Here is a 27497-nt window from a genome sequence, read left to right on the forward strand (position 1 = left end):
CATTTTCTTTAATTCCTTGTGTCCTTTCCTCCAGGATACATCTCTCTTCCCTATAAAATAAGCCAATGTCATTCCATCAGGCCCTTTCTCAGGCTTTACATATTCAAGTTTGAGCCATATGCTAAATAATGTGTAACCCTGCCACCCTCTGGGGCCCCAGAAGCTGAGGTGACGCAGATGCAGGGCGTCCTCCCACAGGAGGTGGGTAAGTCACTGTGGCATGGACAGCGTTCTGGAGTGGGACGTAGGGTCCGGTATGGAGGTGGCATTGGGGAAGAAATGTCAGTCCAGGCTAAAGGTGACTTTCTTCCACAATATCAAAACTTAAAATGGTCTCACTTCCTAATAATTACTTTCCTTAATAAGATAACTCTTTTATTCTTCATTTTAACATAACTTTGACCCCTTTTCTTTCCATGTCATGACCGAGGCCTTTACTAGGCTGACCACGCTCTTCCTCCCCGCCTGAAAGTGTCCTTACTTTTCCTGACAATGGATATAACCTCCTTGATTTTTCTCTAAGGACAAGAATTCCCTTTGGCTCTGAGGGAGAGTTGAGCATGATTCTGATGTTAGAAGAACATAGAAAAATGAAGTTTCTTCTGCTAAAAGTATGAGTGACAGGGGGATGTTGTTGATGAATGGCTGTTACCAGTCTCTGCCTCCCTCCCAGGTACACCTGTCCTGTAGGTTTGGGTGCTGCACTGGGGTAAGAAGAAAAGGGAGAACTAGAGGCAAGTAGGCCAATGAGGGGGAGCTTGTGGGAGAGTTTTTGAGGAGATAAACTCTGCTGCTGTGAGCAGCTGCTGTGGAAAGATAGTTGGACAGAAGAGAAAGGGGGGACTTAAAAAATAATCCCGGGACCTATAGATCCCCTTCAAAGATGCTGGGAAAGCATCTGAGTTATCTTGCAATTTCTTTTTAGTTGCTAGGCTCTGCAGCCAAAAAAGAGTTAAGTTTATTTAACTTTATGTCATATCTCCATGTCATTAAGCATCATTTTAAAGATATGTTTAAATGGCTGTGTCATGTACCATAATTTATTTAATCAGTTTCTTGCTTTTGGATAATTTCAATTATTTTGTTGTTTTTATTTATTTTATTATATATATATTTTAGAGAGGGAGAAAGAGAGACAGAAACATCAGTGTGTGGTTGCCTCTCACATGGTCCCCTCTGGGGACCTGGCCCACAACCTAGGCATGTGCCCTGACTGGGAATCAAACCTTTGACCCTTTGGTTTGCAGCCTGTGCTCAATCCACTGAGCTATGCCAGCCAGGGCTATTTTGTTGTTTTTAAATATACCTGTGGTCAATATTTTTGTCTGTAATTCTGAGTGTCATTTTGTCATCCAGGGCAATTGACGGTAGTTGTAACAAATGACCTAAAATCTCAGTGGCTTAGCAGATGAAAGGTTTGTTTTTGGTCCAGTTTACTGCCTGGTGTTGGGAGTGGGGGAGCTCTGTTCTTTACAGTTATCAGGAACTCAGACTCTTTGTGTGCCCCGGGCCCACCCTTCCCATGTCCTCAGAGGCCTTCCCTGGGCTGTCTGATGTGGAGGACAGGGAAGAAGGGAGCCTGGAGAAGGCGTGTCCACTCTCAACCTTCTCAGCCCAGAGATGACACCTGCCACTTCTGCTCATAGTCCACGGGTGCAAACATGCCACCTGGCTCCATCTAGGTGCAAGGGGGAGCTGTGAGAAGTGCAGTGGGTATGAGTTAGCTACCGATTTACTCTCAGATCTTTAAAATACAAAGGGTTACATTCCTGGAATCATTGGCCAATAGTAGACTGTTGTCATTTGGTATTCTTTTTTGCTTATAGAGTCATCAAGCTCAAATCTTGCCACATGCTCTTCCCAGGCTCTTTCTCTAGCCCTTGGACCCCTTGGTCTTCTCAGAAGCTTTGGTGGGATGATGCTGGCTTATTTCCCCAGGTACAGAGCGACGCTGTAGTAGACTCCATGGGTGTTTCAAGGTCCCAGATTCCAATACTGAAGGGTGACTCCTTGCCCCTGTGAAATGTCACTAAATATCAGGACCTCTCACTGGAAGGGGTGGTGGGAAGGGGAAAGGTGGTGTCAGGCAAAATGCACTGACATTTTAAACATAACTGACGACTACGGCCCCTGGTAATGGCTTTTGTAACTTCACGGCTGATCCCTGAGGTTGAGCATCAGGACCATTAAGTGCTAATTGAGTTGAAAAGCTTCCTCCTCACACTCTAAAGCTTTCAGGCAATGAAAGGCCCCTGGCTGAGTTGTGTGTTGGGGACAACGTGGTCATTGTCAGCTGCCTCTGTCCACCTCTGCTGCTGGTCATCCTCTCCATCTTGACAAGGTGGGGTTGTTAATCATGAACAAAGATGTTTCTTTTTAATCCAAATCCCATTGCTGCGGCTGCTGGAGTCAATCAGTACTCTGGAGCGAGCTGTGTGCCCTCAGAAGGACTGGTGTTGCATCCACGAAGCTCACAGGACCGGAACGTGTGCCCTGTGCTCCATTCACTCTGTTTCCTCAGATGACCTGACTCAGCAGTCCTGCAGTGTGATGTTTCCCGGAGAAAACTTCAGCGGATTTTCCCAGGGTCAGAGTAATTCTTTTCTTGGGCCACAGGAGAAAGATCCTCTGTGAGGTTCTCACCTCCATGTGCATCCCCATTCTCTGTTGTCTTACTCTCTCTTGCTTTTCCCACTACTCCCTGCCACCTCCCCAGGAGAAGATCTTGGCATCCACCCCAAAACAACCTTCATAGAATGGTGAGGAGGCAGAGCCATGAACTTGTAGGGGGTTGATGTTGCTGGTGGAACCTGTCCCTCTCCACTCCCAGTCCTATGCCTTCCTTGGCCTATGTGTTGCCACCTCCTGTTCTCAGAAGAGGGCCTCTGCCATCTTTGGAAAATACAAAGCCAGGCACGGAGAAAGCGTTCTCCGTTTAGAAAGCAGGAAGGGTGAGTGCTGCTGATGTTCTCTCTGAGCCCTGGTCTCACAGGCTGGGTCTTGTTTCTTCCTGGGTGTATTGTGTGAAGTTCCTGGAATTTCCTCTAAAATTCCACCGATCCTCTGCATCTCTGCCTCTGGACGGTCGCTGAGAGAAATGAGCGACAGCAGTGACACCTACCACTACGTAACGCTGATGTTGTCAGGGGAACCTGGCCACGCAGGGCATTAGATGGCCTTTGTTGAGCTCTTACTGTTGTGAGAAGTGCTTTCTGTGTGTTCAGCCATTTAACTCTTCCAGCCACACTGTGAATTAGACCCACTAATGTCCTTTTGGTTGAAGTGAGAACTGAGGCCGAGTGGTTAAGTAACAAGTAAAAGTCAGTTTTTTACCCCCTACACTAGTATATGTTCCATACTATTTAATATACATATATACTACATAACATACATATATATTACATGTGCAATATATACTTATATAGTGCACACATTATCTACTTCACGTATTATGTATTTTTTATAATCTTTGCAAGCACCTTGCAAGGTAGGTATATATTAATTTCATGAATAAGGATGTGGAAGCTCTAATGACCTGAGGGAAATTTATCTAATCCTTCCTTGAAAAAATAAGTCTATGTTCTTTCCCTGCTTAACAACGTTTTTTGGTCATGTGACTTAACTCTCCCTCAAGGTTATCACTAAAACAGAAAATAAGACACCGATGCTTTTCTAGAAATTCCCAAAGGGCAGAATTTACGCAGGAAAAGTGAAAAGGGCTTGGTGGTTAATGTACCCACCGGCTAAGTTAGCCTTGCAAGACAGACCTACGTTTCAGAAACTTCTTTGGGGAAGAGGGGGCCTCGGTCTGGAAGAGAAGCCAATTTCATATCACAGGGGCTTTCAGAAAAACTGAGCAGAGGACTCTTCTGCAAATTGTGAAATTAATCAGAAGTAAAAAATCCTTTTTTGAGCATTGTTTTGTCTTTTTAAAAAACCCACAAGGGGAAAGTACTTTATACGTCCTGTTTAGACATAAAGTTTGCCATGTAAATTTCAGGTAAGCATGGTTTGAAAGACAAGGAGCACTGGCTTTTAGAAAACAGATAATGGTGTACATTGGGATTCTATAAATACAAACTTTGTTAATTAAAAAAGAAATACACAGAATCTGTTCAAATCATAAAGTTGGCTTTATGAGAAAGATTGAGAAGGGAACCATTTTATTTGAATGAAGAGGAAGTTTCGAGCAGTAGTTAGCAGGTGGTAATCCCTAATTTGTGTACCAGCATTGCAGCAAGTTAATAAAATGACCTCAGGGAGAGATCGGAGTGGTGTGTGACGGAATTCTGGGACCGTAGGGCCATTGGAGAGCTTCCAGTCCGACGATCTCATTATAAAAACGCGGAAATTGAGGCCCGCAGAGGAGAGGCAACCTCTCTGCTCACAAAAACATCGCTGTTGTGCATAAAACTCACTTCAACATATGTTTTTTTGAAAAGCTGTGTGGATGAAGAGAAAAAAAAGGTGAAAAACATTTGCTTCTCCAGTCTTTGGCCCTATCTCCCTAATAGTGTACTGTTAGCTTTTTAAAGCCTGTTTTCTCCCTACATTGGACATTTTTTTTGATTAGTTATAAACACTAAGGTCTTATTAAATGACAAATCAAGGACTTTAAATGCTATTTTATTTATTTTTGAAACAATGTACATAGGACACAAAATCAAAAAGGTATAGAAAGTGTAGACACAGGGAATGGTCTCCGGTTCAGGGAGGCGGGACCCACTTCCTCCAGGGCCTGCAGCCGGCCTGTGCACCAATCCCTGCAGGGACGGAGGAGCACGTGCACATGGAAACACACACTTCTCTCTCTTTCTTTGTGTTTTACAGAAATGTCAGCACACTATTCAGGGTGTCTTTCATCTTGCTTTTATTATGGAGTAGCATACCTTACCTCAGGAATTACCAACATAATTAGGTCTTGTTAAACTGCTTCTTTCTGTTTAAATGGATGCGTAGTCTTTTTCTTTTTTTGTCTGCAAGGCACTAGAATTTACTCGACACATTTGGGTCGTGTCCTCTGTTTTGCGATTTCAAACCATGATGTGATAAATATTTTTGTGCATACATCATTTTACACACGTGGGAATATATCTGTGGTATGAATCCCTAGAAGTGACATTATGGGCACAAAGAGTATGTCTTACACTTTGTTAATATTGCCAACTTTCTGTGCCGCTAGTAAAGAATGGGGTAACTGTTTCCCACACTGTGGTCAACACATAGCATTTCCGGGGTTTAAAAAATTGGTGAGGCTGGGCCAAATTGCGGTAGGTCAGAGGCATGTGACTGTGGTTTTCAGGGGCATTTGGAGTCCAGTCGAACATCATTATGCTCAAGAGTCTTCATAGAAGTAAAAATATTCTTTCTTTTGCTTTTTTTCCCCTACTGATTTTTGGCCTTTTCTCTTGCTGATTTATATTAAAAAACCCCTCCGTCTATTAAGGAACTTAGTTGTTTATCTGTACTGTTATTTGAAAATATTATCTTTATTTTGTTACTTGTCTTCTGATCTCATTTTTGGTATCCCCTCACCCCACTAGCCCTGCAGTAACTTTTTTATTATTGTGAGCAAATATGTGGTTTTCCTCTTTTTTATCTGTGTTTGGATTTTGTGTCATAGTAACACTTTCCCCTTTAAAAACTATAACATAAAATATCCCCATAGTATACTTTAATTACTTTTGGCATTTCCATTATTGTTATAAAATGTTTGACCCATCTGAACTTTGCTTTATGTAGAATATTCATGAAAGGACATATTTTCATTGTTTCAGATGGCAACCCAGTCATCCCAGTTTCATTTATAGGATGACCTATGTTCACTGCATTGATTTGGAATGCTCTCTTCACTACATGAATTTGAGTCTGCTTCTGGCCTTTCTATTCAGAGTCATCTGTTGGTCTAACCAGTCAAGAAACAATGTAACACTCTTTTGCCCTCTCTGGTGTAGCTCAGTGGATTGAGCTCGGGCCTGGGAACTAAACAACCGCGGTTCAATTCCCAGTCAGGGCACATGCCTGGGTTCTAGGCCAGTTCCCAGCGGGGGATGCACAAAAGACAAACCATACATTGATATTTCTCTCCCTCTCTCCTTCCCTTCCCCTCTAAAGATAAATAAATAAAATATATAAAAAAGGAAAAAGAAACAGCATAACTCTATTTTAATTCTTATGGCTTATAATGTATTTCAGTAGTTGGTGGGGGTCTGCTTTTTAAAAACATCCCTCATTCTTCTTGTTTATTTATTTTTTATTATAAAAAAAAGAATCCTGCCCTGGCTGATGTAGCTCAGTGGATTGAGTACGGGCTGCAAACAAAAGGGTTGCTGGTTCGATTCCCAGTCAGGGCACATGCCTAGGTTGCCGGCCAGGTCTTCAGTCAGGGCATACAAGAGGCAACCACACACTGATGTTTCTCTCTTTCTCTTTCTTCCTCCCTTCCCTTCTCTCTAAAAATAAATAAATAAAAAATATCTTTAAAGATTTTATTTATTTATTTTTAGAGAGGAAGGGGAGAGGGAGAGAAACATCAATGTGTGGTTGCCTCTAGTGCATCCCCTGCTGGGAACTTGCCTGCAAGGAACTGGCCTGCAACCCAGGCACGTGCCCTGACTGGAAATTGAACCGTGATCCTTCGGTTCGCAGGTCTGCGCTCAATCCACTGAGCTACACCAGCCAGGGCAATAAAATATTTTTTTTTTTAAAAAGAATAAAACCCTAATATGTTTGTGTGTATTCCTCCTTCTTAAAATACTATGGATTGCATTATTTTATAGATTACTTTGGGGGAGAGTTGGCATCTTGATAATGTTGCATATTTCTGTTCAGATACATGGCATGCCTTTTATTTATTAAATTGATCATTTGCTTTCCTCAATGCATTTTAAAGTTTTAATCATGTCGATATTACACATTTTTAACATATATAAGTATTTTAACTGTACTGTTACCTTTATTTTATTATATCTTCCAGCTGATTTTTATTTTTATTTATACAAAAATTATTTAGTTTGGTGGTGTAATAATTCTGTTCTTAGCTATCTTTATCCACTTTAAAATTTGTATTGTTTGTTACTTTATTTTCTTATGTTATTTAGATATACAATAATATTATCACACATAGTAATGTACTTTCATACCTCTTCTTCCTTTTATATAATTATATAGGCCAGTGTCTTCAGAACAATGTTAAACAGAATTGGTTACAATACATATACGTGTCTTTTTTTGACTTGCCTCTGTGGTGTTAGCTATATGTGGATACATGCAAATACTTACAGGAGTTATAGAAATTTAATACTTTTCATGAAATGCCTGTTTATTTTTAGTTCATAAAAACTTTAAATCAGAAGTTGATGGTGAACTTTATAAGCACTTTTTTGAAATCTATGGTGATTATCATATAATACTTTCTCGTTTGCTTGTTTGATTCATTCAACAGACGAACACCCAATATAGGTCCCAGAAAATACCAAGTGGAACAGAGTAATGAGCAGAAAACACAGGTGTCTGCTTGCTTGTAGTGCAGTGATAGTTTGATCTATTTTGATATAATAATTACATGGTAAATTATGTTCATTAATTTTCTAATCAAATTATTTTGTTTTCTACAGTAAAATTCACATAGCTATGGAGCATTATTCTTCTAATTTAGTACTTAATACTTTTTATCTTGTATTCTATTTAAATTTTTTACTTTAGCATTAGCCTATATTTTTTGTGTGTTCTTTTCAGATTTTGTCATCAGTATTATTTTTTCTTTTATAGAAATATTTTGATAATTTTTTTCTGTTTAACATGCTTTGGATCAGTTATAATATCATCTTTGTATCTTTTTCTTAAGTCTGTGAGAGTATTCCTCCACAAAACCAGCCAGGCTGCCACCTCCTGTGGGCAATAGTTCTTTCACAATTGCCTCTGTTTATTTTATGGTAACTAGTCTATTTGGATTTGCTACCTCATCTAAATTACATTTTAGTTTCATAATTTTTGGTGTGCCTGGGTTTTCACATTTATTTGCATAAGTCTGAACAAAATATTCTCCTTCAATTATTTAACTTCTCCTTTATTTGAGGTTATATTATCCTTGCCATTTTTATTTTGAATAATTGTGCTTCTCTCTTTTGCTTGATTAGATAAATTAGCAGTTTATTAATTTTATTGTTTGCTTCTGTCAAAGAATTATTTAATTATATATTAGTTCTTCCATTTTAGTCTTCTAACTTATTGATTTCTGGTTGTAGTTAATTACAGTTTCTGTTTATTTTAGGTAATTAAAAAATTTCTAACTTGTAGTATGTTTACTTTTTTTCAGTGATTTATGACTAGTTACCCTAAGTATTTAAGGCATTCTTGTTTATTAATGCATTCTTAAGAAAATTTCTCCAAAGTACTGTTTTAATTGTTTCCAATAGTTTTTATCACATAGTGCTTTTTAAAAATATATGACTAAGGGTGACTGATGGTAAACTGATATATGTTCCTATAAGGCTAGAGTCAATTTTATGATCTTGGAAACTTTTGATTAGAGGAATAAAGATTGAGACATAAACTTATTTGAAATAATTTACTACTCAAATATTTCAGAGAATAAGATCAGATCAAGATAAGTTTGATAATATTTAAAGTATCTAATTTTATTTATTGTTTGATTTCCTTAATACATTGTTCTCTGTTCCCCAAGTAAAGGAAACCACTACTATCTTTGGTCTCAAAATGTCCTTTCAAATAACCATTTTATGAGAAAAGAGCTAACTGTTTTATAATCCATAAGGAAGAAACCATAAGCTACTTTGTGACAGTATATTGCAATCAAGGAGAATTTACCTAAAAGGTAGTAAATAGTCCAGCAAACTTTTATATGTACATTAACAAGAAGTAATGCATTGTTCTCATGTTCTCTCTTCAAGCTCAAAATACATTAAATAAGAACTTTTCATGTCCAGCACTCTGCTAACAAATTCAGATACATTAGCTCATGCATGATCCTCCTGTTGTTTTAATATGGACATTGATATACCTTTTAAAGTTATGGGAATATTTATTCTAGTTCTGTGAAATACATCAGTAGAATCTTGATAGGAATTGCATTGAATCTATAGATTTCTTTGGGTAGCAAGGACATTTTGATGATGTTAATTCTTCCTATCCAGAAATATGCTATGTCCTTCCACTTACTTGTATCTTCTTTAATTTCTTTTTTCAGTGTCTTATAAATTTTCAAGTACAGGTCTTTTACAGGTCTAGACATTATATTTTGTCTAGATTTATTCCTAGGTATTTTATTCTTTTTGAAGCAATTGCGAATGGGATTGTTTTCTTAATTTCCTTTTCTCTTAGTTCATTATTAGCATATAAAAATGTAACTGATTGCTGAATCTTAATTTTATATCATAAATTTCGATGAATTCATTTATCAGTTCTAGCAGTTTCTTGGTGAAATCTTTGGAGCTTTTTATGTATAGTATTATGTCATCCGCAAATAAAGACAGTTTTACTTCTTCCTTTCCAATTTAGATGGCTTATATTTCTTCTTGTCTGATTGCTGTGTCTAGGACTTCTAGTACTATGTCGAATAAGAGAGATGAAAGTGGACATCCTTGTCTTGTTCCGGATCTTAAGGGGAGAGGTTGTTGTTTTTGTCCCTTGAGTATGATGCTGGCAGTGAGTTTGTCATATGGACTTTATTATGTTTAGGTATTCACACTTTGCTGAGAGTTTTTCATCATAAGTCAGTGCTTGCATTTTATCAAATGCCTTTTATGTATCTATTGATAGGATCATGGGGTTTTTATTCTTCATTTTGTTTATGTGGTGAATTACATTTGTTTGGTTTGTGAATATTGTATCAACCTTGCATTCCTGAAATAAATCCCACTTGATTATGGTATATGATCTTTATGATGCATTATTGTATTTGGTTTGCTAATATATTGTTGAGGATTTTAGCATCTATGTTCATCGGGGATACTGACCTATAGTTTTCTTCGTTGGTAGTGCCTTTACCTGGTTTTGAAATTAGGATAATACTGGCCTAATAAAATTATCTTGGGAGCCTTCCATCCTCTTGACTTTTATAAAATAGTCTGGGAAGGAGAGGTGTTATTTCTTCTTGGAATGTTTGGTAAAATTTACCTGTGAAGTCATCCAGTCCAGGGCTTTTGTTTGTTGGGAGTTTTTTTTGATGACTGCTTCTATTTCACTAGGTGTAATCTGTCTATTCAGATTCTCTGATTCTAGAACAAATATTTCAAAATTTATATGGAAGCATAAAAGGCCCCACAAAGGAACAACGATTCTGAGAAAGAAGAAGAAAGCTGGAGGAATCATGCTACCTAATATCAAACTATACTATAAGGCCAAACAAGTAATCAAAACAGCATGGTACTATCATAAAAACAGACACATAGATCAGTGGAACAGAATAGAGAACCAAGAAATAAACCCACACTTTTATAGTCAATTAATATTCAACAGAAGAAGCAAGCACATACAAGGGGCTACAAAAAATGGTGTTGGGAAAATTGGAGAGATACATGCAGATACAACAAGCAAAATAGAGACAAACTCAGAGAGCAGGATGACAGCTCTGGGGGGCAGGTGAGGGGATGGAAGGATTGAGCAAAAAAGGGAAAGGACTTATGGACAACACTGTGGTGATTGCAGGTGGATGGGGTTTAAGGGGGCTAAATGGTAATGGGAAAAATACAATAAAAAAGCATAAGGTTATGGAAACTAAACCTCAGAGAAGATTGCTTGTTCTGGGTAAGAAAGGACATAGCTGGAAATCAACACCAGATCCTCTGATTCTTAATCCAACTCAGATTGGATTTTTCAGATTGAAAAAAAAACGTGCCAAACATTGGTCAGCTGATCATATCTATTCTGTCAACTTACTCTGATAATTGCAGTTATGTCAGACCAACAGACTTGTCATTCATCCATCTCATAAGCATTTATTGAGCACCTACTTTCTACAAGATCCCCACAGCCATCTCTCAGTGGATGAGGTGCTCTGCCACCCAGCATGTCTGCTCATATGATAAAGGGACAGTTTACAGGGCTTGGGAAGGCTGAGCACACCAAGAAACCAGAGGAAGAGATTACTTAGAAGAAATATGCAGACCCAGGATTCTGGATGATGCTCCAAAAGTTGAATGTGAAGTTGGAGGCCCTGAAAGGGAGGAATATAGCAGACAGGGTGGTGGGCAGCAAGGGAGCTTGCAAATAGTGTAAGAAATCATACATTGTAATGTACAAATAGTGGGGGGTTTTGTTCTATTATTTTTAATGTTCTAATATTAAAAATTAGCAAACTTAATAGTAACAATAGTGAGAAGTGAAATGAGAGGTAAAATAACAAAAAGGAAAGAAAGATGGTTTCCAGAAGCCCCAACCAAATCCAATTTGGAAGGTAAAAGATACTGGGATGTCATCCTTTTCTTTCCTTCATCTTCAGGCACAAATTAGATTTTGTGCCAAAAAGACAAAAGAACATGGCTATGGACTGAATTGTGTCTCCCAGAATTTATATGTTGAAGCCCCAATCCCTGATGTGACTATAGGAGATAGGGCCTTTCTGAAAGTAATTAAGGTTAATTGAGGTCATAGGGGTATGGCCTTGATCTGATGGTGTTACTGTCCTCAGGAGAGGCACCAGAGAGTGCCCTGTCTGTGTGCCATGTGAGGGCACAGTGAAAAGGCCTCCACCTGCAGGTCAGGAAGAGAGCTTGCACTAGAAATTAATCTTGCCAGAGCCTGAGAAATTTCTAGCCTCTGAAACTGTAAGATAATAATTTCTGCTTTTTAAGCCAGTCTATGGTATTTTGTTAAGGCAGCCCAAGCTAATGCAAACACATTGTGTTTTAGAATTAGTTCTCTAAAACTGGAACTTTTCACTAATCTCTTATTAGCACCAATGGCCTTAGAAATGTTCAGATGTAACTAAAGTCAAGGGTTAGCAATGAGGCAAAGGGGTGTTCCAGACAACTTAAGAAAGTTTTTTATTAATCACACACACACACACACACACACACACACACACACACACACACACACAAAATAATCCAGAATTAGTTTTAGGGAGTGTCAGGGACCCCTCAAAATTTGGTGAAGGTGTTGCAGGAGATAAACTGCAAAAGTTGAGGGTAGCTTTGTGTAGAGTTGACTGTGGATGTAGGAACTTACAAAGATGTGATGTTTAGGAGGCATTTCTAATCACTAAATGTGATGTCAAGAAAGGAAATTATTTCCTCCTACAAACATATAATTTGCTACTCCAGCAAATGAAAGACCATGTTAAACGAACCAGAGGTTTAAGTTAGTGTTACAATTTCTCCATCCATTCATTCATTTAACATATATTTGGATCCCTAGTGTGCACCAGGCTCTGTGTTCTGGTAAAGTCAGGACGCTGATGTTTAGATTCCTCAACTTCCATCATTTTTTTTTGTCTTGAAAAAGAAGAATTCTTTTTGTTGATCTTCTTGGTTATTAGAGTGTTCTATTGGTAAGGGGTCTGTGATAAACCTTTGTTTACGACCTTCTACCTCTCTAGACTTTTAGTATTGGGATGAGAGTCCAGCACTTTTTTTCCAGCATAATCTTGGAGAAGTGCTACATTCACTTCATCACCTCAGGAAATATTTTCCTAACCAGTCCAGATGGAGAATTCCAGCTGGCCTTTCTTCTGCAACTGATTATTAGTGTTACTAGAACTTCCAATTAAAGATCTGCAACATTCGTGCTCACAGACTGGGGCATTGCATTGTACCCATTACAGGGGCAGAAAGACTGTACTTCCTACACAGAGGCTGCCCTCAGTGGAACCCAAAGGAGAGACCCATGAGAGGAACACCATTTCATAGAAGCTATAGATCACAGGAGCCTAGCAGTGCCTTGAAGGTTGAGAAAACGCTAAAGACCACTCTAAATCATGGCATTGACATTGCTATAAAAACATTGGCATATCCATCCTTTTCCAGCCCTTCAATGTCTTGGGCTGTGGAGGCTGTCTTAAGGAGCTTGTATCGATTTCCAAGCTTTCCTCTGGAAGCTTAAGCTCTTCTTAGCAGTTCTATAATAGCTAAAAAGCAGAGCTGGATTCCAAAACTCCAAAACCCCATTGCTCAGACATTCTGTAAAACTAATGTTAAGAAGATTTAAGCTGAAATGTTGGCACCATCGTTCTTTTCTTTTTCCTCATCTCCTGCCCTGCTTGATCCTCCAACTTCCTTAGACGTTCATGCTGTCTGCTTATAAATGGGACTGTATGCTTATAAATGGGACTGTCTGCTTATAAATGGGACTGTATGCTTATAAATGGGACTGTCTGCTTATGAATGGGACCGTATGCTTATGAATGGGACTGATTTTAGTGAATTTTAGCATCAAGGAGTCATTTGCTGAAATTATTTGGGAATAACTTCTCAACACAACTCCTGAGAAAATTCCACAGAATGCTCAACAGAGCCATTACATGACGGCTTCATGTCACTCTGCCCTCACAACACTCAGTCTAGACACTTAGCCTAAAAGCTTTTCAAAACAAAATATTTTCTCTCCCCCCCATAGGCAATCTAGGCAAAGAGGTAGAATTTTATTTCTTCCATTTGATTAGATTTTTGTGTTTCCTTTCTGCTGAACGGTTCAATGATCAGTACGGGTTGACTTACAAGAAGAAGGAGACCCTTTTAGGAGTATTTATCATGAGGGCTTAATATTGAAAAAGGAAAATTGAAAAGAAAAGCAGGACCCTAAGGACGGCAAGAGAATAGAGAAAGAGGCCCAAGGGAAGGAAAGGAGTGGATCAGAAGAAACGCTGTGTAGAGATCAGAGGGAAATGTGAGGGAACATTTCTCCAAGAAATGTTTGCATGGAAACTATTCCGACAGGAGGAGAGGGTCTTCCTAAGATTCCCCTGAAGGGCAAGCACTGTTCTCTAGCCCAGACCCCAAGACTGTGTCTTCATAGTGAGTGCATCTGTTGTCTGCTGAGGGACACTTCCAGGCCCCCTGCCCGGGCTTCTGTGGGATTCAGCAATAATCAGTTATCTCCTGCTCATCACATGTGTGAAGAGAACTTGTTTAAACTAGACCCTGGTTGTCTTAAGATCAGAAAATGACGTCAAAAGAAAAAGTGTCTGGTTCCCTTCATAAACCAGGTGGTAAAATAGAGGAATCTCTCATTGAGAATGAAAAAGGATATTTTTGTTGTTGTTGTTGGGGGTTGGTGGCTAAGGGGGTACCTAATGAGATTTTGTCAGCTTTCTTTTGGGGATACCGGTCCAGAGATTTTGTCTAGGACATGGGTTAAAAGGCTCAAGAGCTATAAGCAAAGAGGAAAGGGTCTATCAGCAAAGAGGAAAGGGTCTTGGTTGGGAGAAACCAAGAGAATCTGGTGTTCTGGGAGTCCTTACAGAGGAAACTACCACTTGCCTGCTGGAGGGTAGCCAGAAGACGTTCAGATGCTGGGGAGAGGTCTTCCAGAATTCCTAAGCGTGGTGTGGGGGTTGGGGAGAGGAGGCAGAAGTCTTTCTCCAAGTCCAAAGCAGATTAGACCTTTAGCTAACCAAAGCCCACAATGATTATGTGTCATTAATTTCTATTTAACATGGTTATATCTGAAACTTTGTGGTAAATAGCTTATTAAGATGACTTCTAAGACAAAAAGGGAAGGTAACTGATATACAGTAAACCCTCGGATAATGAGTTATTTTTAAGAGCTTCCTTTTCCATATACTTGATGCTGTCCTAAAGAGAAGGCACTAAACATAATCTCATCTTAACAATTTCGGGGTCTTGCTGTATCAGCTATTTACCCCGGTTGCATTATAATCTAAAAACTGTTGGTTATGCCCTAGTGTTTAGAGAGATGTGCAGTTGATTCCCAGCTAGAAAGCACTCTTAGTATAAGCCACTCCTGAGCATACATAGAGTGCAGAGGATTGTGCAAAGATACTAATTTGCTTTTCTCATCTATCATCTTTCAGTTGTAACATTGACCACCTTAAATGAGAGTCCAGGAGTTCCTTCTCTCCCTTATTTTTCTTTTCTATTCCAACCCCTTACAGTTTGTCTATTCCTGCCTCTGCCCAACTCCCCCCCCCATCTCTCTATCATTGCAAAGGGGGAAAATATACTTGGTAGAAAGAATTTTCTTCAAATACTTCTTCATGTCAGATTAATTTTTTTCTTGCTAATGTTTATCACATTCCTGGGTAACTTAGATGCATTCTTATGCTAAAAGTAACACTCAGGCCTTATTAAGGCTTCCTTGCTGGTGGAAGAATGAGGGACCAGAGGGGAGGGAAAATCAGGTCCTGCGACCAATGCAGTGATTTTAGGTCTTTGCTTCCCATTGATACTGTGATCTCAGTGTAAGGCCTAAGAGACCGAGATGGGACATTTCCTTCTCTCCTGAACATTTTGAACAGGTCCGATGAACGTCTGAACGGCTGTCACCTAAAGTGTCCATCTTTGTGTTAAAGCCGTCCATTTCCTCTAGCTGACATCTGTCCAGTTTGTCATGAACTGCTCATTGTTGGGATTTCTAAGGGTTTGTGCAGCACTCTCTGCTATGGGTATCATTGTGGATTTGGGGGTGATGTTGTCGGGGGGCTGTTAAAGCTACCAAAGAAACTTAACATGTAGTAGCAGAAATGAAAATAGCCATGTGGAAACAATTAGGAAAGTACAATGAAAAATGGAACTTAACTTGCGTGCTGCAGGGTAACATTGAAACAGCCTGGTGAACGGGCATAGTGAGGGAAGGAGAGACGAAGCTGAAGGGTGGCTGCAATCTCATCTGGGGAAAAGGTGGGATGTGAGGGAAAACTGGAGGAGCCAGGGGAAGGTCGGGAGGCTGGAAGGCGCATGCTCACGCAAGGGCGGTGCTGGGACTGGGGTCATGAGGATAAGGGGGGAGGAGCTTTGACAGACGGGGAGGAGCCAGATTTCACGTAACTCTGGGAACCAGGCAGAGAGCCAACTAGAGACGTTAGGCCTGTGTTTCTCAAACTTCAGTTACTCGTAAGTTTAGAGCATCTTCCTGGAAAGTCAGTGCTACACAGATATTAGGGGAAAATCATTCTCTAACTCCTGTGCGAAAACAAACATGGAGATATTTGGGGGTAGAATACAAAGTTGGCATGTTAAAACAATAAAGTAGGCATATTTTAACATGTTTTGGCTTGTTGCAGATCACTGGAATGACACCTTCACACTCCCAGGAACTGTCCTTAGTATGGTGTGTGTGGATGGCACAGTTGGAGAACTTCTTTAGGCAATAGGAAGTGAAACCTCATTGCTCCAAGTTATACCCTGTGCCTGGAGCATCTTTTCTGTCCCCTGCCCTGAGCATCTTCTGGTCCCCCTCCAAGAGCTGATGTGACGTCCTGGACTAGTGGAGGGAAGTGGTCATTTGTCGTGTTAGTATTGGTCCATGCCGAAGAAGGCATTGTTGCTTAATATTAGGTGATAGGCCATTTGTGTAGTCCTTTGTAGGTTTATTTGACATTATTCTCAATAGCCTCAGAAATAACTATTACTCTGCTGTGTAAATGAGAAAATAATGGGTGGCAGGTTCTGTAAACATGTTTGTTGACTCCTTTCAGGAAGGCTTCTATGTGAGAACGTGGATCCTGGCGGGCAGTGGGTCCATTCAACAGTTGTATTTAAAGGTGCAGGCCTTCGAAGGGATTTCATTGCCACGTGTAATCTGCCAGTCTCACAGAAAGCATACTGATCTTCTTAATTCAGTTCTCCAAACTTCTGTCAATTGGCACATTGCTGGGCAATATTTAATGACAACTTTCAGTTCCATATTTCTTACGAATAATTTAACTGAAGCCCAACAGAATTTAGGTGGGCAACTTAATCTTGCAAATCCATGTCTGTCTCTCTCTTTTTCTTTTCAGATTATTCACAATGCTGGCTCACTAATAAATAGAATCATGATCTGAACCAAGAGGATCGCCTGCTTTTATTTAGCAGGGCATTTTAAATAATAAAATATTCCTGACTGTGTTCAAACCTCATGAAGCCCTGTTTCTTTTAATGCCAACCTACTGAAGACTCATTAGTAATTAATGAAATCATGAAGAATGGCTCATGCCGACTGACACCTTCTTGGCAACCACAATCCCCTCTTGTACTTAGTCGAAATGCCACTGGCTCCACAGGTTTGACGTGGTGGGTGGTGTGGGTGGGCGGAGGGGGAAGAAATTGGGTTACATGAAGTTTCACAACAACCATCATCTAGAACTGAAAGCTGTGCTTATGTTCCTCCAAGGCTCTCTAGTGGGGAGAAGTTTTCTGAAAAATCTTTCATTCACTCAGTGCCGTTTTGCAGAAATCCTGCTAATATCACATTTTCACTACGCTGGGATTGTGTGGTTCAACTCAGTTAGCAAAGCCGTAGTGTTGAAAGTCACCCTCTTTATTTGCCTCCCGTTTTCACACACTTCCTTCTTTCTTGGCACTGCCTAGATTTATTCTCCTCTTCTCCCTTTTAGGAACAGAATTTGGCATAAATAAATGATAACTGAGAAAGTGGCATAAACAGAAGAGTAAACACAGGGTTTCTCCAGCCTCCCACTGTAGGTCAGGGTAATTTGTTGTAGCAAGGGGTTGCCCACAAGAAAGATGGCAGTTTTAGCAGCTGCTGTATAGTTTGTGTTTTAATAAAAAAAATTCTTTCCTTAATTACTCAAAATGGAACATGAACCCCCACAAGCCTTTCAGGCTGCTAATGCCCTGAAACTGTAAAATCCAAATGGATGACTTCACCAGGGTACTGCCCACAAAATGGAATTCGGTACATTTCATACTCCAATGAGTTTAAATTGTATGGAGCTGATATTTAATACAAGTGCAAGTACCAGCGGAATCTGCATACTTAATATGCATTCTCCAACTCCCAGAATTAAGCAGGTGATCTATGGGACACCAAGGGATCATCCTTCTCTTGAAGAGAATATTTTATGACTAGGCAGTTTAAAAGGCACCGACATAAACAACTGTTTTCAGGTCTCTTTCTCTCTCATCTTCAGAAGGCAAAAGGTCCATGTAAAAACATGCTGTTTTAGACAACGCATTTTAGAAAATCACTTGAGATGTATTCCTTTTTCTTATAGGACAATTGAACCTTTGATAGGTGTTAAAGAGCATCCTGACAATTTAGTTTACTTCTCTTGTTTTTTGGAGTGGGGAGAGGGGGACAGAGAGAGAGCGTGAAGGCCTAAGCCCAAAGTCTGCTTTTTTGGGGGAGTGGAAATCTCACTGCTTAACTTCTGAAAGTGTTATTTATGGTTTTTACACCATGAGTGAACATGCCAGATTTTCTGAGACAGTGTCAATCTTAAATGAATAGCTGAGTTTAATTTTACCATTATACCTTTGTCAGATTTTTACCTAGACAAATGAATGAAACAGAAACAAATATTTTGCTCCATCCCCTTGTCCTAGTTTTTGGTTCCTAATATGTGGTTCTCCTTCATTTGGCCACATTGATGTTTGGAAAGCCATTATGGAAATGACTTAATTTTTTGGAGGCATATGCCTCAGAAATAAAATGTGCATCTCACATATCTTATTTCCTTCAGATGCTTGAGGGAGAAGGACAGCACTGAGTGAAGAGTTGCTTCATTTTCTAGTGAGAACAAGGCACCAGGAGCTTGGGGGGACTTTCTAGCTGCAGCAGTCACAGTGCTTCGTCCTGAATTTTTACCTCCTGGACCTTAGGGTGGGTCCCTCTGGGTCCCTCCCTGCACTGCCCAGCTGGATGAGCTATCACAGCAGAATGATAATTCTGTGGGGGCTCAGAGCTCTGCACACTTCATGCTTTGAACTGGGTTTTATTAGTCAGCCCACTTTTCCAGTGCTCAGTGCTGTCGGTGGAGTTATAAAGATATTTGTGATACTGGTTCTGTCCTTATATTGCTTGCAATGTCCTTAAGGAAGCCAGACATGTATGTATGAAGCAGAAGCTCACCGGACACAGCAAAGGGAACATGCCATTTGTTTCCAAAGATGCGGACGATGATAATGGTTGCAGTTGTGCAAAGCCATGGGGGAGGGCCTGCAGCTGAAGCCTGGACTCAAAGATGCGAGTGAGGATCCTCGGAGGAGAGTGCAAAAGATTAGTTTAACTTATCTGAAACTTGATATTCTAAGTGCTTTTGTTAAAAGAGTCCTTTAAAATGGTTTTTTCTCTAAAAAAATTCAGCAACCAAATAACATCCTTTCTATGTCATAAAAAATACGTTAAGGGAAAAAATGTGAAAACTTATGTTTTATGATTCTCTGGTGAACAAGGCAAAGCATTGAAACCATTCCCACCCCTTGATGAGCTCCATCTCTGTTCTCTTGCTTCGGCTGCTGATGTAGGTCTAAGCAATTTATTGAAGCTTGGTCAGAATAAGAGAAAGTGAGGTTCTGAGCAGAATGCTTAGGCTCTGGAATTGCCTGTCTCTCTGGGCCTCCCAGTGAGAATAGTGAGGACTTCCAGACTTTCATTGGCTTTAAGAACAGCTCTTCTCAGACTCTGAATAGGCTGCAAAGGGAAAACGTCTTTGCAGGTTGGGGGCTTAGGTGGAGCATGAAAGAAGGAACAGATGGATAAAAACTCCAGGGATGATGCATAATATGTCCCCCCAAATAGTCTAAAATGACCTTCACATGCCCTCCAGGGTGGCCCCAGGAACAATACCCCTATATTCCTTCAGCTCTTACCTTGCTTTGCTTCCCAGAGCTAGTCTGACACAGGCAAAACCCCGCCGTTCTATTTCTCTGTGCCCTCAGGAGTACGCACCAGTTGTTGGGGGTTGGGAGGGGGGGGTGGATAAGGCCAGAAAATTGTTGCTATGGACTCTGTTTTGTGGAAGTTAAAATGCTGGAGCAAGAATCTGATTGCTTGATAGCTCCATCTCTCTCTACCCCCCCCCCCTTCCCACCCCTTCTCGAGCTCTCCCTCTCCACCACCCTCCACTTTTTCTACTCTGTCTTCCTCCCTCCGCTGGACTCCCAGTCCTGCCCCCACACCGGCCGGAGGACAGCCTTACAGGTTGTCAATGAAACATGGAATTATTCCCTTTGATGGCTTAGATAATAGTAGGAGCCAAAGCAGTGAGTGAGGTCGGTTGAAACCAATGCAGTCCTGCCCGGGACTGGAGAGCCAATCGCAAGAGCAGAGGGCGGGGCGTCGGCGCCAGCAGATAATTGCTAAGTGCATCGCTAGCACAGTTGGTCGGAGCTGCTGAAAGGTCTGGTCGCAGGAACGGGAACGCGTAATCCTCAGCGTGCTCCATCCCAGCAGCATCCTTCCACGGCTCGGCAGGGCAGCGAGCCTCCGGGCACCAGCCCCTCTGCTCCGCGGAAAAGGTACTCTTGCCAGCGTCCCCGGGGTGCTGCTCCCGCGCTTCCATGCTCGGTGGCTCGCAGTTTAGCCTATGGAGAGGGAATGCAGAAAGAAAAGTTTAGGGGAGGAAATTTGGCAAAGGTGGGAAATCACCGTCTTTTGTTGGGAGGAAAAACAAGCTGACAATTTGGAAAACTTCTGCGTTGCCTTAACTGGGTTTGTTTACTACTCTCTCAATTAGCTGTGCTCACGTCTGTGGGAATAGGTCTGGTCTTGGGCTAGGGTGCCTGCAAGGTTGGGGTGTAGATTCAGGTTAGTTGGGTGAAAGGGAGTTGGACCTCTGAGTGTGCTGCTTGCTGGCGGACCCATCCTTGGGAGGCTGATTCTGAGAAACGTGATTGGTTGGCTGGGTTTTCCGCCATAAGGTCGTCCCCCTTTCCATTACCTTCACCTGTCTTCTCCCAACTGTTGTGACCTTCAACTTGAGTCCTTCTCAAACTTCTGTCTCTTTCCCACCTCTCACTCCTTGCCCACTCTTTGTCTGTTCATTTCATTGGTGGAAGGGGACATTTCCTAAGGTATGGGCATCTGTGTGTCACACAGCTTGGTGGGTGGCCAACAAAACAGTTCTCAGAGGAAAAGAAATTTCTTAATTGATTAGCTCCCGGAAACTTGGGAAGACTTTCCAGGTTTGGTGTGTGCTGAAATGAAGGGGTTGGAGCTAAATCTTATCTTACGTTTCTACCCTTATTAGACAAGGGCTATTCTGCGGTAAGCAAGCAGCCGCCCGGGGAGGCGGAGGCTGATGGCAGGGCAGGTTCCTGGGGGCTGGCTCTGTTCAGGTGCACAGGTATGGTACCTTTGTGGCCCCCGAGTTTCTGGAGCTGCCAAATGACACTACTTCTGATGGCTACTCTTCAAGTAGGAAAGCTCCTCAAAGCAGGCAGCTGGTTCAGCGTGGTAGTCCCTTAGTGTCCTCTCACGGTGGGACTAGCAGGCCTCACTTGTTCTCAGACCCACTTTTGGCCACGAGGGAAACTCCTTTTCCCGGAGGTGGGCCTCCTAGGAAGCAGGGTCCCCACGGGGGAGAAGGTGATGTGCTTGGTCTTGAATGAACTTCACTGCCCCACGTCACTTCCCCAGGGCTGCCCTCTGACCTGCCGATACCCAGGAGCTCCCAGTGCAGGTTGACCTCACAAGTCCCTAAGGCTTTGGGGAATTCAGGTGAACTTTCTGACTCTAGGTCTGTCCCAGACCTGAAGCTGGGGAATTTGACCCCCAGTCCTGGCAGGAAGTGAACTTTCTGGGAGGGATACTCCGGCAACACCTTTCCCAGTGGTGTCACCCTTCCCACTGGGTGCAGGTGACAGCCTCCATTCTCCGATGCACACATCACTTTCACTTTTCAACAGGTTAAAGAAACGAGGTGGTTTTCCTCCACCTCATGTAGGCAGCTATCTTGGGTGGGAGTTATTATTGTCGAAGCTCTACCCACGATGATTAAAAAAACAGCTGCCTATTTTTTTTTGTTAAGATACAGTCAGCTTTCTCTTCTGCACATGTTGTTTGACAGTAAACAAAACAAACTTGCAGTCCCACAAATTATAATGCCTTTGTGTTCAGGAGCCAGGGGTGGACCCTGGACCTTTGTTGGCTGCCTGCTATAACTGGCCCCAAATCTCCTCTTCTGTGGTCTGTCTAGGGCGTGTGGTGCCCAGCAGGTGGGAGATTTTGAAAGGGGTCCCCTTGGCTTCCACGAAGACAGTGATAAAACTAGAAAATACTTTTGAGTTTGAGGGGGTGTTTAGAACCAGGAAAGGGTAACAAAATTGGGGTCCCTTTCGTTGATGCTGACCTGCTGGGTTTATGTTGTGATCGAGGACATTAAAAGTAAGATTTTTAAAGCAGCTTCTGAATGGTGACTCATGCAGAGAGGAAAAAGGCAGGCTGGGGGCAGGGAGCAGAGGGAGCCTTGAAGTACAAGTGGGACACGCCGGAGCACTTGCTTCGCTTCCCTCTCCCTCCCCCTCATCTCTCTTCCCTTTAGTTCCCCATTTGGAACAGAGATCATTAAAATAACAACTTCAGACTAAAAGAAAAGCATATTAGGAGCTGAAGAATAATAGACAAAATGCAAAATACTATCTTTGCCACCTCCCCTTGCTTGGAGGGGCACCACACCCAGATCCAGCCCCTCTGCCGTGTTCCAGGCTGGAGAACTTAATCGCTGGGGCTGGTGTTGGGCTGATTAGTTGCTGTGAAGCGAGCACCTGCTTGTGTATGTAGGGCCCAATTAGTGCTCAGGAAGTTAAATTTGTTAGTTGTTATTTCATCAGACATGGTCGCTTTGGCTGGGACCCTAGAGAGGCATCATCCATAGATCAAGCATTTTCTCCTCTCACCGACTGGCCAACTAGGGGTTCTCTCGTTTAACCACTGGGCTCTGAAGGGGTTGCCTCTTTGTGTTTTCGCAAGTCCTGGGGGATCTACCTGGCAAGTAAAAGTCCCTTCCTTACTCCCTGCCTGCTCCCTCCCACCTCCTTCCAGTCAGTCGTGTCCTTCATCATAAACACGTCAGTAAATAATCTCTTTGCCACCCTGTTTTGATCTTGTCATGTTGTGCTGATACTGCTGTTAAACAAAACTGTCCCATAAAATGGGATTGAAAACATATTAGAATTTTTATCAGAAAAGAGCCTTTTAGACTTCTATTTTAAAATTTAATTTTGTGGCTCGGGAGAAATCAAATAAGCACATTTATTGTGTTAGGTGTTTTTGTAAACACTGTTGACATGTTTTCTTTTTCTCCGGTGGACGTGCGAACTCCCTGGTTATCCTGGGGAGGGGCGTGCAAGCCTGCAGGTTTGAAGTACTCTGGAGGGCCCCGAAGGGCAAAGAGGCTGGAACATAGAGCTTCTGTTTATTCAAGACGGGGTGAAGGCTGTTTTGAAATATAAGCTCTGAAATGTCATAAGTTCGGTTGTTTTCCCCTTCATTCTTCACTTAGGGAAATTTCATAACCAAAAGTATTAGTAAATAGTTCACCTGAATCACTTTTCCTTCCTCCTTCCCTCCTTCCCCACTTAGGGGAGCAGGTAACCTGAACAATCACACTTCATCTCAAATATTCTCCCCTTCTTCCTTCTCTTCTGGCTCTTTCTTCCTGTCACTTAAGGGTACCCTAGAGGTTGCAATTTAGTTTAGACGCCCTGCTCACCTCATATCTGAAACAGTTAACCAGGGGGAGTCAGGCGTTCTGGGTTGCTTATCGGGCGGGCCCTGTGGGAGCAATGAGGTAATTCTTTCAACATGCTCAGCTCCACACAGACCTCCCATGAACACCTGGGGTGGTGCAACTCCCCTCTGCAGGACAGGCAGGGGAGATGTTTCTAAGCATAGCGCTGTGAGATGCAAGACTTTCCCACCAGGCACAACCTTCAGTGCTGCACGGTCCTGCTCACCCTTAGCCCCCGTGCACAGGACTGACCTTGAAAACATTAGCAGGCAGTGAAATTTGTCTGTCATTTTCCCAGTGTCTTTGTCCTTTATTCTCATCTCACCCCTAAATTTCTCTATCAAGGGTTGGAAAAAAATAAAATCTACTCATTGATACTAAGATGTGAACAGTTAGCACTGTTGCCACTAACAGAGGTATTTGATTTCTGAGTAGATATTGAAGACGCTCGTAGTGAAGTTTCAGGTATCTGCTAGTGGGGTTGGAAAGACAGTTTGGCTAGGAAGTGTCTGAGCAACCGCGGCCCTTTGCTTTTCAGTTTAGGCTAATCCTGCTTGTCCCACATCAAGAACATGCTGTAGCCTCTCATTGCGTTGTGGTGGCAATATTCGGGGTCCAGCCCCTGGAGCATGGTCCCTCAGACTTGACCTTGGTTGCTTGCTGTAGTTCCTTGCTCTGTCTTTCAGTTCCCTCATATGTAAAGCCAGGGGCTCAGACTAGTTGAGGTCTTTCTGCTCTGTCTAACCTTCTCTCTGGATTTTGTCACTCGAGTCCTACCTCCAGCTGGGGATGCTACAGCTCCAGAAGGACTTGGAGCTCGCTGAGCATCTTCCCATGCAGACCACAGTGCTCAGGGGTGCTTTCTGAGCTTAGAATCCATGGAGGCAGGTCAGAAGGAATGGTGGATGTGATACCAGCAGAAAAACAGGCTGTGGGGTGATGTAATAACTGATTCTGGTTTAGGAGGGGATGTTATATGGAGGATGGCGACCAGCTGTTCTCCATCTCCAGTAAGGATTGAACGAGAGAAAATAGACAGAAATTGCAGCAGATGGACTTAGATTAGGTATGAGGAAGAATTTTCCATCAGCAAGAGTTGTTAAAAAGGAAGGTTGTGGAGCCTCTGGGATGATCTTTAGCAAATGGATAGGCAGGAGATTCAGCTGGAGGAGAAGGCACAGAGGAGTAGGAGGGGGTGAGTGGCAGGGGCTGTCTAGTCCAGGGATTCCTCCCTTTCCAGTGAGGGCCCTTCTTTATTTCTCTGAGCCCTCCCCTTCACTCTGGGGTCCCAAAGTGGCTGAGGCTCACTGGGGAATGAGTGGGGATGTGTCCCACCTGCGCTGCTCTCCAGGCTGCTGCCTTGACTGGCAGGTCCTGCCCAGGGCTTGAGGATCTCTCATCAAGTCTAATCTTTCATTTCCAGATGGGGCAAAGGAGGCCCAGAGAGGTAACAGGCCTCGGCGTCCTTGCACAGTGACCCGATGGCAGAGCTGGGACCAGAATCGAGGTCCTCCAGCTCCCAAGTCATTGTGGTTTGCTTTGTAGCTTATTCTGTCCCTTTGCTTCCAAATCAAAGAGACCGTTTGCTTTTTCTGGGCTCCCAATTTTTCTCGAACCGAATGGCAGAGACGGGGACACCTGCAGTTAAGCAGTATTTATTGAGTGCACATTACTAACACCACACACTCAACTCCCTGATTTACACAGTGAACTGTTGAGGGCCCAGCAGAGGACGGGCTGCTGCCAGGGGAGGTAGAATGCAGGCCTGAGACAGGAGCCAAAAGGAAGGGGTGGGGTAGAGCTGGGAGGACCAGGAAGGGAGCTACGAATGAAAGAAAACCTTGTTTGATCTGAATCTCGCACAGGTAAGAGGCTCCTCATGGGATACATGAAGTGAAGGAGGCCCACAGCACACACAGCCTCTGGATAAGACACTTCACCAGTCACCTTTACAAAACAAAACAGAATTTTCAATTCCACACAGATTCTCATTTCTGAGAGAAGCTCCTCCAAGGTGGGGCTGAAATTCTACATTTCTTCCAGCCAGACTTGACTCATTTCTGGGTGGACGCATCTCCTGGATGTTGTGCCTGGAGCCCCCTGGATGGAGTGTTGGGGGGGCCCAGGGGAGCTGCAACACAGGTGTGAGCTCCTCAGGCCCAGGGGCACTTGCTGCGGGGGTGCAGAGTCGGGGGGAGCAGAGCGCTGCTGCCCAGCCAGGGGCCTCAATACGAAAGCAGGGCCTCCCACTCAGAAAGTGGGGCAGAAACTGTGGAAGGCTTTGCCTGGCAGTGCTTTGAGCCACATAGGAAGGAAGATGAATGGGTGATGTGAGCCCCACAAAATAAATGCATAATTAATAAGCTCACATGTGTAGTCACTGGGGAAAAAAAGGAAGAAAACACGGAAGTTTGTGGTGACCTAGTTAGGGGTCAGCAGCGAGTGCCGGGGGAGGGTCCTAGCCTTCCGCTCCCGCGGCCTGCTGGCGTGTTTTGATATTAACAGGGGCCATCTGAGCCATTGTGCCCAGCATGCAGACAGGCACCATGGGGTCTATCAGACAAGGTAGGCACAACCCTTCTCTTGCAGGAACTTGGTGTGGGAAGGCCTCTAGCCTTGGGGGCAGCCAAGTACACTGTCTGTCCAGGCACTGGCTGAGCCAAAAGAGGAGAGGACACAGCGGGTGCCATGGTGGGCTGCCAGGGTGTGAGAGAGGCTCGAAGGACAGCGAGAGGTGGTGAAAATGGAGACGAGAGAGGAGGGTGGAAATGCAGGACCCCATGGCCCACAGGAACATGGCAGTCAGGCTGGCCAGCCCAGGGTGCTCCCTCTGTGTCCTTTCCATTCAGAATGACGCTCACCTGACTGCACACTTCTGCCCTTGATTTTGGCCCATGGGGTGCACTAGAGTCTGGTAAGCTGTAGTGGAATGACAGTGTGTGTCCTGGATGCGGGGTGCACATGGTGACCCTTACTTGGCATGGTCAGAGGAGCCCTTCTGGAGAGAGACTCCTGAGAGGGACTTGCCAAATAAATAGAATCCCAGCAGGTGAAGGCAGGAGAGATGGGAAGGAATTTGCAAGACTCAGGAGCCCCAAATGGCAGGTGTGGCAGAGGCTCTGTGAGTAATGCTCGGGTGTTGCTGTGTCTCACGTGAGGTGTGTTTCGGGGGTGGGGGAGGGACCAGCTGGCCAAACTAAGGAGCAGAAGGGTTTGGGGCAGAAAAAGACAGAGTCACATTTGCATTTAGAAGATGTTGTGAAGTGAGGGTGTGGGGTGACATTTGGGCAGAGGGTGAGGTTTGGGGGGGGCAAGCCTGGGACAGAGAGGCTGATTCTGAAATAATTTGCTGCTGTCCAGGTGGGAAGTTATGAGGAGGAAGAGGGTGTTGTGGAAGAAGAGGAGGGGACAGCATCAGAGGGTGATACTCTGACTTCATAAGTTACACTAGATTAGGCAAAATTGAAGAGCAATTATTCATTCCCTGGAGGAGAAGCTGGCTGATGAGGAAAGGTCGCGCTGTGAGATGAAAGATGGAGGAGTCCTTCCCCCACTTCCTAGACAGGATGCGGGTAAATGGGTTTAAGGGACAGGAAAAGGATATGAGTTGGACATTAGCACTAATGCCTTAATGGAGGGGATTGTTAAACATGGGGACTGGGTCATCAGAGGAGGTTGTGGACTGATTCTCTTGTCCATAAAATGATTGAAAAAATCAGCCCGTCCCTGATAGACAAGTGGGCAGACACAGAGAAAAGAAACAGAAATGTCCAGGAAAATATGCAAAAATGTCCAACCTTACTAATAATTAAAATATGAACTTAAAAATTAAGATATAACTATCCACCTTCCAGATTACCAGAATTGAAAATGATAAAATCCAGTGTTGTTAAGATTGCTTAAA

The 27497-nt window shown here is 42.9% G+C and overlaps 1 protein-coding gene across 1 annotated transcript in view; it reads left to right on the plus strand.

The window, feature by feature from the left end:
* Positions 1 to 20264: 20264 nt before the first annotated feature.
* Positions 20265 to 27497, plus strand: part of ZMAT4 (zinc finger matrin-type 4) — a 338086-nt gene continuing 330853 nt past the window's right edge. Inside the window, exon 1 of the mRNA XM_037142512.2 lies at positions 20265 to 20381. The gene's annotated coding sequence lies outside the window, so the exon portion shown is untranslated. The remainder of the gene's footprint in view (positions 20382 to 27497) is intronic.

The sequence above is a fragment of the Artibeus jamaicensis genome, unplaced genomic scaffold, assembly GCF_021234435.1.
Source record: "Artibeus jamaicensis isolate MK-2021 breed Jamaican fruit bat unplaced genomic scaffold, CSHL_Jam_final scaffold_833, whole genome shotgun sequence".
Lineage (NCBI taxonomy): Eukaryota > Metazoa > Chordata > Mammalia > Chiroptera > Phyllostomidae > Artibeus > Artibeus jamaicensis.